Genomic DNA, 11,302 nt, shown 5'->3' on the forward strand with positions numbered 1-11,302 from the left:
AAAGTCAGGAAACAATAGATGCTGGAGAGGATATGGAGAAATAGGAACGCTTTTACACTGTTCGTGGGAGTGTCAATTAGTTCAACCATTGTGGAAGACAGTGTGATGATTCCTCAGGGACCTAGAACCAGAAATACCATTTGACCCAGCAATCCCATTACTGGGTATATACTCAAAGGATTATAAATCATTCTACTATAAAGACACATGCGCATGTATGCTTATTGCAGCACTATTCACAATAGCAAAGACTTGGAACCAACCCAAATGCCCATCAATGATAGACTGGATTAAGAAAATGTGGCACGCCTTTGCAGACGCTGCCACCGAGGAAAATCCTATACTACTAGCCATGGTCAACCCCACCGTGTTCTTCAACATTGCCGTCGACAGCGAGCCCTTGGGCCGCGTCTCCTTCGAGCTGTTTGCAGACAAGGTTCCAAAGACAGCAGAAAATTTTCGTGCTCTGAGCACTGGAGAGAAAGGATTTGGTTATAAGGGTTCCTGCTTTCACAGAATTATTCCAGGGTTTATGTGTCAGGGTGGTGACTTCACATGCCATAATGGCACTGGTGGCAAGTCCATCTATGGGGAGAAATTTGAAGATGAGAACTTCATCCTAAAGCATACAGGTCCTGGCATCTTGTCCATGGCAAATGCTGGACCCAACACAAATGGTTCCCAGTTTTTCGTCTGCACTGCCAAGACTGAGTGGTTAGATGGCAAGCATGTGGCCTTTGGCAAAGTGTAAGAAGGCATGAATATTGTGGAGACCATGGAGCGCTTTGGGTCCAGGAAGGGCAAGACCAGCAAGAAGATCACCATTGCTGACTGTGGACAGCACGAATAAGTTTGACTTGTGTTTTATCTTAACCACCAGACCATTCCTTCTGTAGCTCAGGAGAGCACCCCTCCACCCCATTTGCTCACAGTATCCTAGAATCTTTGTGCTCTCGCTGCAGTTCCCTTTGGGTTCCACGTTTTCCTTGTTCTTTCCCATGCCTAGCTGGATTGCAGAGTTGAGTTAAGTTTATGATTATGAAATAAAAACTAAATAACAAAGAAAAAAGAAAGAAAATGTGGCACATACACACCATGGGATACTATGCAGCCATAAAAAAGGATGAGTTCATGTCCTTTGCAGGGACATAGATGAAGCTGGAAACCATCATTCTCAGCAAACTAACACAGGAACAGAAAACCAAACACTGCATGTTCTCACTCATAAGTGGGAGTTGAACAATGAGAACACATGGACACAGGGAGGGGAATATCACACACTGGGGCCTGTCAGGGGGTGGGGAGCTAGGGGAGGGATAGCATTAGGAGAAATATCTAATGTAGATGACAGGTTGATGGGTGCAGCAAACCACCATAGCATGTGTATACCTATGTAACAAACCTGCATGTTCTGCACATGTATCCCAGAACTTAAAGTATATATATATATATACACACACATACACACACACATACACATATATATACACTTTAATAATAAATAATATATATGTATATGTAAAGAAGAAGAAGCCAAGGCGATGGTTTCCTCTTGAAGCCCACATGGACCAGAACTATAGATGTGCCAAAGGTGACATAGCCTCAGGGAACATCGATCCCAGCCATCTTTTGTCACAGTGAGGAAACTGAGACCAGAGGTCCAGAAGAAGTGACTTTATTGAGTACCAGGCCAGGCCCAACCCTTTTATTGCCTCTCACTTCAAGTCCTCCCACTCCCAATGGCACTCCCAATGTGCCATTTTTCTAGGATTGTGTAAGTTGGCACAGAGAGGTTCAGGGATTTTCCCCAAGCCAGGACCAGAAGCCTGCCTATTTAATCCATGCTATTTCCTCCATGCTGTGCCACTTCTCCTGGAGAAAAGAGCCTGGTCCTCTAGAGACCAGCAGCAGCCTGAGAGAAATGGCCTTGGTGTTAGACCAAAGGGCAGGAGTGGGAGAGATGAGCCAATAGCACACGGCTGCCAAAGATGGAGAACTTAAAGGGGGACCTCCACACTGGAACATTAGGTCGACTGCACGGAGCCCCCACAAAGAGCCAAGGCATGCTGACTCAAGCCTGCAGTGAGTCGCTGAGAACCAGAAAGCTGGATTTACCTGTGAACCCTGTTGACAAGCACTCTCGTAAGAGCTGGATCACATTCGGAGATGAAGAAAAACCAGAAAAGGCTCTCCCCAAGTGTCTCAGGTCTGGTTCCCTAGAAGCAGGGCTGAACTGAGACAGAGATGCCTGTACCAGTGATTTCTGGAGGAAGGGCTCACATGAGGAACCTGAAGAGGAGTGAGGGAAGCAGAAGAGGGCAGGACAAACAGCCAGATGGAGACATGGTGCTACTGAAGTTGAGGGTGACCAGCTGACCTCCTGTTCCAGTTTGCCCAGGACAAAGCGTTTTCCTAAAACTGACAGTCCCAAGAAAACTGGAACAAGCCAATTACCGCAGATCATCACCACTTCTCCTTGAAGTAAAGGGTCCAGGCATTTGTGTCCCTGGCAGAGGCCATTGGCTACATCTCCCCACCTCCTCCTGGGTGGGGTGTGCAATCTCCCAGATATCTCTGAGTAAAGTGAATCCTGTTGACCAAAGGCAATTCCCCCGAGTAGGATGCAAGCTGCAAGCTGATGCTAGCCAACACCCAGTCTGGCAGACAGACGGGTGCATCGGCCAGATAAAGAGGATCAACACCGTCTGCTGCATAAAGAATGTAGTCTCTGAAGAACAACCTCCTCCCACTGCCCACACCCTATGAGCTCGCATCCTGCCCCCTCATCTCCCTTGAGAGGCAGCAGAGTGACTCCAGCCCTTATTGACAGACAGGCGTGTGCCAGAAGGATTCTGTTGGGGGCTGTTTGTGAGTAAACTGGCTCAGTCTTTTGCCTCACACAGGTGCTGATGTCATCATTCAAGGCTTTCACCAGTGCCTCTTCGATGCAAGTGAGTGAACGGCTCCAGGTTAAATTTGTGGTTCTGTTAACCATCAACAGCACAGAGCATAATAACTCATATTTATACACTCTAACCACATTCTACATTTAACTGAGCTTTGATAAAAATGAGAAAATGTTCAGCCATCCATAACCACCAATCATCTGTCATTACTTTTTTTCAGAATGCAAGGGCTCCTTGGGACTCCTTAGTGGTGTATCAACTTCGACGAAAGTTATTAGTTAATGCTTTTAAAAGTAAAGGTTTTCTGGAATGAATAGAGGTATGAAATGCAACACATTCCTAAGGGTTATATTAGGTTTCTTTAGGAGTTTGCTCAGCAAGCATTTATTGAGCACCTAGTATGCACCAGTTGGCTCTGTGCTGGGTGCCATGGGTAGAAGATGAATTGAATAGCACAAGTTCCTACTCTCAGTTCACAATCCAGTGGACAAATTCCAATGAAAATGCTAGGGAATTATAGAAGCACTATATGGCAAGGGGGACTTGCAGCTTTCCCTGAGAGTCTGACTTTAAAGATGAAGAGTTTGTCAGATTGAAACAGAAACTGCTTCTCCAATATCTGTTCTCTCCTTTTTCTGATTTTTGGTCAAACTAAAGGACATCCAGAATAAAATGACATTTCCTAGACTCCTAAGCAGCTAGACGTAGCTATATGACTAAGTTTTCTGGCTAGCATGATTAAGCGACTTCCAGGAAGTGTCCTTAAAGAGAAGAGCCAAGCCCTTTTTCATCTCTGACTCCTTCCTGCTGGTTGTTGAACTGCAGAAGTAATGGCTGGAGCTTGAGGAACCATTCTGGACCATGAGATAAATTTATGTTCTGAAGATGGTGGAAAAACAACATGGAAGAAGCCTAGGTCCCTGACACTTCTGTGAAATTGCCTGAACAGCCTTGGGCTGTGTGACTGCAGCTTCGTTTACAGAGAAATATACTCCTATTGTGTCTAAGCCGCTGTTATTTTGGATTTTCTGTCACTCACTGCCAAACTGAATCCTAACAGGCAAAGAAGTTAAGGCAGAGCAATTCCATTCCAAACTCTTGGGCTGTGGATGACTTTGGCTCTGGCTTTGGCTTGTGTGGGTAATTTTTCTTTCCCCCTCCAATTTCCCGTGAGCTCTTCTGCTTTTTCTCTTTCTTATTCCCTGTAGTAGATGCCAGGGTAAACTGACCAGAGCTCTTTTTGGGAATAGAGGACTTAGCACCCCAGCTGTTGAGGGTGGTGTCAGCAAATAGCCCTTAGCTGTCAGCCCCTTGGGGGCATCATATCTAAAGTCATGCTTCCTCTCAATGTAACCCCATCAATTACCAACTGATGCGTGGGGTGGGGAAGAGGCCTGGCCATTTCAACCCAACTCAAGGCCAGTCTGAGGGGCCTGCACCTAGTTCCAGAGCTCCCCATCAGGTCAGCCACTGCTGTCATTTGGGCTGCCTGGCAGCTCAACTTTGCCTTCTGCCCATTCCTGCTTTCTTTTGCCTTCCCCCAGGCTCAATCCAAAGTAGCTTCATTTTACTGTGCTGCACTTTAAACTCCATCTCAGAATCTGCCTTCCAGACTTCCTAGACCCAACCTGCAACAATCCCTGTTTTCTTGGCTCCTGGACTCTGTCTCAATTGTTTAGCCTCTACTTTCTCTCTCATCTCTTAATAGCAATTTACAGCCAGTGACATCAACACCTAACAATTAGCACCTAATGCAATTAGAACTTAATATGAGCTTTCTGTAATGCTAATAGAAGCCTCTCAGCTGAGCCCTAAGCCAGGGTTCCTTCTGGCCTTCTCCGAGTGGCCCACAGGGAGGCAACATGGGGGAAACTGAGCCCTGAGTAGAAATCAGGAAACCCAAATTCCTTACCCACCTTTGTCTCCAGCATGCTGTGTGACCTCAGGTCAGCCACCCAACTTCTCTGTGCTTCAAATGCTTGAACCGGGAAGCAAAAACCATAATTTGGATTTTAGAGAACATTTTTGTAGCTAAACCAGGGGTTGGAAAACTGTAGGCTCCTGGGCCAAATCTGGTCTATCATCTGTTTTTGAGAATAAAGTTTTGCTGAAACACAGTCACTTCCATTTGTTTACATATTGACTATGGCTGTTTTTGTGCTACAGCAGCAGAGTTGAATAGTTGTAACAGACACTGGTTTTCAAAGCCTAAAATATTTGCTAACTGGCCCTTCGCAGAAAAAGTTTGCTGACCATGGTCTAAACAAATTAAGGGGCTATGATATCTGTTGCCTCAAAAGTTAGGACCACGGTCTTTCTGTTCATTCAATATTTATTGAGCATCTACTAGGTGCAAGGCCCTGTTGTAGACACTGGGGCTGCAGTCGTGGAAAAAGTAGGCCCAGTCCCTGCTCTCCTAGTACCTACCTTCCAGTGAAGGAGTGCTATGGTTTGAGTGTGTCCTCCAAAATTTCATGTGTTAAAAATTTAATTGCCATTGTAACAGTATTCAGAGGTGGGGCATTTAAGAGGTGATTGGATGATGAGGACTACACCCTCATGAGTGGATTAATGCCATTATCTCAGGAATGGGCTCCTGATAAAAGGATTTCAGCCCCCATTTCCTCTCTTTCTCTCACACTGTCTTCTCCTTCCACCTTCTTCCCTCTGCCATGGGATGACCCTTGCCAGATGTTAGCACCATGCTCTTGGACTTCTCAACCCCCAGAACCATGAGCCACATAAACTTCTTTGTAAAATAAATTACCTAGTCTGTGGTATTCTTTTACAGCAGCAGAAAATGAACTAAGACAAGGAGAGAGACAGTAAAAAACACTAATAAGTATATGCCACAGGGGCAAGAAGTTCTGTGGAGAAAATTAAAGCAGGGCATGGGACACTGGGAGTGAGGTGGGACAGGGCTGTGATTTTAAGTCAGGGGGTAGGAAGAGGCTCTTCTGATGAGGTAGCATTACAGCAGAGATCTGAGGGAGCTGCAAGAACAAGCCATGCAGATATACGAGGTAACCGCATTCCAGGCAGAGGCAACAGCAAGTGCAAAGATCCTGAGGCAGGGATGCAGCTGGTGTATTAGAGACACATAAGAAAGCTAGTGTGGCTGGAGCAGAGGGGGTGAGGGAGAGAGAAGTAGGAGTTGAAGCTAGGATGGCTGTGGCAAGCCAGACCCCAGAGGGCCTTAGTGGGCATTGCAAGGGTTCTGAAAGAACTGGGGTATCACAGGAGGGCTCTGAGCAAAGGAGGGGCATGCCTGACTTCAGTTCAAGGAACCCTCTGTCTGCTGTGTGGGAAACGAACTATAGATATGAGGGAGAGCTGCAGGGAGGCCAGTCATAATCCAGGTGAGAGGTGAGGGTGGCTCAGACCAGGAGGCACAGGAGAAGGTAGAAGAAGCAGTCAGACTATGAATGCTTCCAGGGTAGAACCAACAGGCAAGAGTGCTTGTTCCAGGAATGGGAAGGGGAGTAGGTTTACCCACTTTTGCCCTTTCCCCTGCTGTTCCTCAAATGGGGATGATGTGCCCTAAAGTCATTTTCTGGATGCCTGGCCCAGTAGGGATTTACTGCCCTGGAAGTCCACCCTGTCAGAAATTATCTATGTGAGCCTCACTGAAGAAGGGAAAGTGTCTGTTCTCACCAAAGGAAGGTCAGCAGTTAGTGAAGATGGAAAAGATTCTCCCTGTAGCCTGCTCCCTATTTACTCACTGAAAAGTTCCAGTGGAGCCCAGAGCTGTTTCCAAGGCCAACAGGCAGAGGGCTCCTTAAACCTAAGTCAGACATATTCCCTCTCTGTTCAGAGCCCTCCTATGATGCCTTGGGTTGAGATGGGGTCTATATCCCCTTCTTTTTGAACCTGGGCTGACCTTAGTGACTCTGTGCTAACCCATAGAATGTAGCAGAAGTGACACTGCAGGACATCTGAGGAGAGGTTATGTGGCTTCCACCTGGCTCTCAGAACACTCACCCCAAGCAATGCCAGTTGTCATGCAGTAAGTCCAGCCACCCTGAGACCACCATGCTGGAGGGTCCACCTGTAAGTTCACCTGTCAACAGTATCAGCTGAACTCCAACTGCCCCGTGCGTGCATGCACCATCTTGGACATCCAGCCTAGTCAAGCCTTCGGATAACTGCAGCCACACCTGGCATCTGACTGCACCCCTAAGAACTGCTCAGCAGAGCCCTTCTCAAATTCCTGGTGCACAACATTGTCAGCAAAGTAAAGCCTTGAAGTTTGGAAATAAGTTGTCACGTAGCAATAGTAATTGAAACACCATTGATTTTGGAGCCCTGCTGCCGAGGAGCCGTAGGTAGGCTAGAACGGATGACGCATGTTCCCCACTCACATGCAGAGATGCAGCTGTCACAAGAACACCATTGTGCCACCATGGGGTTCTTTTCTCCTCCAGGATAACCCCCATTGGCCACCCAGGGTGATGGGGCCCTTGGTGTCCTGGGCCCTGAGGAATAGTAAACATTGCTGAGTTTTTTATCTTTTTCTTTCAGTCAGCTCCTCTATGTGGGTGGCAGCATGGGAGGGGTGGGTCCCAAACCACATAGTGTCACCCCCATGGACTCAGCAGTGTCTGATGCAAAACAGAGAGTGGGGGCCACGAAGTCCAACGAGGAAGAGATTTATGCTTCTTACTCTCCATCTGCAAAGCAAAACAAAAATAGCTGAAACGCCGGTTTTCTGCTTTATCGGCTCTGTGAATAAGCATATAAATTTCTATGACATTTTTGGAGGCTTGCTGAAGGGGAAAAAAGCCATCCCCCAGGATGCAGCCAGCAGCAGCGGCAGCATATGGTTTGCTGAGAGCGGAGGCAGAGTGCTTGTATGTCTGTGAGCACTGAAAAAGGTGACTTTGCGGGTAATTTCAGACTCAAGGCAGTTTTCACCTTTTTTTAAAAAAAAAAAAGAGTTCCCCTTTTTTACTAAAAAGATAGTCCTGCCAAAGCCAGGGTAAGTGCCTCAGCCAGTCAGTCCTCAGCAGGAAAGAAGGACTGTGCTATACACCCTGGGGAAGAGCAAAGGAGGCCGTTCTGATCCCGGCTGCCTTGCGATACCACACTTGGCCTCTGGAACAGGGGAAAACACCTCAGTAACAAGCTCACACAAGAGAAAGGGGAAAGCAGTCGTCAAGACATGTCGAGAAACCCAAGTAACTGATGAGCAGAATCAAAGTTTGAAGTTCTCAAAAAGAGACATGTGTGCAGTTTCATGGAGGTAGGAAAGACCAGAAAACTATTCGGCTCATTCTATACTTAAAATTCTACAATTAGAGTCATTCTCATGGCTCAAACCAAACAAGGGTTTTGTCCCCTTTTAGGTGGTAATTATGCCTTTCCCTGAAGTGCGTTAATATATTGGTTTCCTATCAGTCATTTACACTTTAGTATAAATGAATATATTTAAAAGTCGACTGTATGAGGGAAGAGGGAGAAAGAGTACATGAGGGCATTGGGCTGAGGGGAAGGAGAAAAGATAAAGGATAGGCAGAGAGGTTCAAGGAGGGAATAGAGAAAAGAAAGATGTCCCAAAGACAAACCTAGCTTTCTTCACATTTTCACTCAGGACCCCACCCTGTTGCCAGGAGCCAGGCTGCCAAGGAGATAAAATGGTTGAAAAGACTCAAAAAAAGAAATAGTACTAACAGAATCACTGTGTCCCATGGGAGGAAAAAACAGGATGTTCTCTGTCCCTCTTTCCAGCAACCCCAGTTGATTCCAGGAGAGCAGATCCCATCCTGTCCCTGCCTGAGGACTCCATTGCATTTCTCTGACCTGGACACCTAAAGAACAAAGTGAATAAATTTGTAGAATAAAGTGAAAACTTCTCACATTGGCATGCAAAGTCCATCACAGTGTGTATTTGATCCCCTTTTACAGCCTTATCTTCTATGGATGATCCAAGCACCCTGCCCCGCAGTTTTCTCTCGCCATTCCCTAGGTCCATCCTGCGTTCCCTCACCTCTTTCTTTGCTCATGCTATCTGCTCTTCCTGGATTGCCCTTCCTGTTTTCACTGCCAGTCAAACTCCTACACATCTTTCAAAACCCAGAGACAATGACATCTATTTCAGGAGATTTTCCAAAATCTTCCCATAGACTTCCTGCCTTCTCTTTCCTTATTCCTTAGCAGATTGTCTGAAGGTATACTGTCACATTTTGCCTTCAGTCACAGTTTTGGTTTCCCCCCAAAGCAGAGGCTAAGACAAGGATCTGGGTTCTAGTTGTATATTTGCAAGGTGATCTCAGGAACCCCAGCAGGGCAAGGAGGGTAACTCCATCCCAGCTTAGCCAAGGGTATTCCTTGGACATTAGCTCCCTGCACTTCCTTGTTACTCCTGCATCAACTCAAGCAAGCTCCCCTACTACCCCACAAAGCTTGTGGGCAATGGAACTAGAGATGTGGCCCTTGAAATGGGAAGCAGTTAATGTGCTAAAAACTGTCCACTCCAATTGCCCAGGAACTCTGGTGGCCTAGAGGGAAGCAGGGCAGGGAGTAAATAGTGCCAGCTCCATGTACTAGTGATAGAGTTATTTACATATGTGTTCCTCTCCCCCATGATACTCTAAGAGCCTTGTGGCTAAGAATTCTACCTTCTTTCTCTTTGTATTTTCACTTAGCACAGATTTGTAGATGGGAAACACCCGGTAAATAGTGAACACAATGAATGGAGTCATTGCCATTTGTTAGTAAGGCTTTTACCAAGTGCCTTGTGCCCAGGGCTGGGCTGGGGGTGGTACAGATTTAAACCCATGCCTGGCAGCATCTTCTGCCCCATAGATTGGCAGCAGGGTCAGACACTTTGAACTTTCCATGTGAACAGACCAGTAAGTCTCATCAGACCCTGTGTTCACAGAGATGAGGGTTCTGTGTCTATAGCCAGAGAAGCCCTTGTCCTCCATCACCTTACCTCCAATCAATCCAGGAAGGCAGCAAGGAAAAGGCAGAATTCCAGAAAGCTACTAGGGTGGTGAGAACCAGGCAGCTGGGAAATAGGTTGCTGCAGGGGTCATTTTTGCCATCTGGTCAGGGCCAGAAGCCTGCCTTCTGCACAAGAATATCTCCAGATACTGTCACACTCTCCAACCGTGTTCCTTTTGGCCTCTGTCTGGCTCACTCCTCTCCAGCTACACTGGTGTCATAGGTTAAATGGTAGTTCCCCAAAAATATGTCCACATCTTAACCCTCTAGGACCTGTGAATGTAAGCTTATTTGGAAAAAAGGGTCTTTGCAGATATATTTAAGTTAAAGATCTCAAGATGGGATCATCCTGGATTATCCAAGTGGGGCCCTAAATCCAGTGACAGATGTCACTAAGAGACACACAGAGGAAAGAAACGTGGAGAGAGCAGAAGGCCCTGTGAAGACAGACAGAGATTGGAGTGATGCAGCCACAGCCAAGGAACACCCGGGGTCCTCCAGAAGCTGAAAGAGGCATGAAGAATCCTCCCCAAGAGCCTCCAGAGGGGATGTGACCCCACCGACACCTTGATTTCAGACTGCGGGCCTCCAGAACGGTAACAGAATCCATGCCTGTTGTCAGCCACCCAGTTTGGGGAAATTTGTCACAGTGTTCCCAAGAGACAGAGGACTGACCTCTTTATCTTTCCTCAAACAAGGCACACACACTCCTACCTGAAGGCTTTCGCACCTGCCATTACCTCTGCCTGGAATATCCTTCTCCCAGACACCAGTGGGGCTCAAACCTCAACTCCATCAGGTCAGTTCAGATGTCACTTTCTTAGGAAGGCCTCATTGAACTGTCCCCCATCTAAATACATCACCCCACATACTCTCTGTACATTATTCGTTTTCCTTCTCGGCTTTATTTTTTCCATAGTATTTATCACCTCCTAACATACTATAAAATGGGCTTATTTATTTTGTTCATTGGCTGTAGTCTCTCCTCCACTAGAAATTAGGCACCATGAAGACGAGTGGTTTCTAACTATTTTGTTCACCCTTGTATCTATAACACTTAGAACCATGCCCGGCTCATGTACTCATCTGATAAATATTTGCCAAATAAGGGAATGATCTGAATGCAGTAAGAATATTAAGGAAAAGCATAACTCACATTCTACAGTGCTTTACACATAGCTGAGTGCTTTTACTGACGTTACCTCTTTTGAGCCTCACGATAGCTTTGGGAGATGACATTATTGCTTCATTTCCCAGAGGAGGAGATTCAGAGAGACTAAATAATTTGCCCGAGGTCACAAAGAGGTGGAAGTAAGATTCAAACTCAGTCCTGTCTTACTTCAAACTCCACATTTTTTTCAACATGCATACATGTAAGGCTGTAAGGCACCATTGCTAGGGGGTTGCCAGGAGCATGGGAATGAATATTATGAGCCAAGCAGAACTCATTA

At 46.4% G+C, this 11,302-nt stretch overlaps 1 pseudogene; it reads left to right on the forward strand.

The window, feature by feature from the left end:
• The first annotated feature begins 336 nt into the window (after nt 1–336).
• On the forward strand, nt 337–1,018 carry LOC102129710 (peptidyl-prolyl cis-trans isomerase A pseudogene; annotated as a pseudogene).
• The last annotated feature ends 10,284 nt before the right edge of the window (nt 1,019–11,302 follow it).

The sequence above is a fragment of the Macaca fascicularis genome, chromosome X (genome assembly GCF_037993035.2).
Source record: "Macaca fascicularis isolate 582-1 chromosome X, T2T-MFA8v1.1".
Classification (NCBI taxonomy): Eukaryota; Metazoa; Chordata; class Mammalia; order Primates; family Cercopithecidae; genus Macaca; species Macaca fascicularis.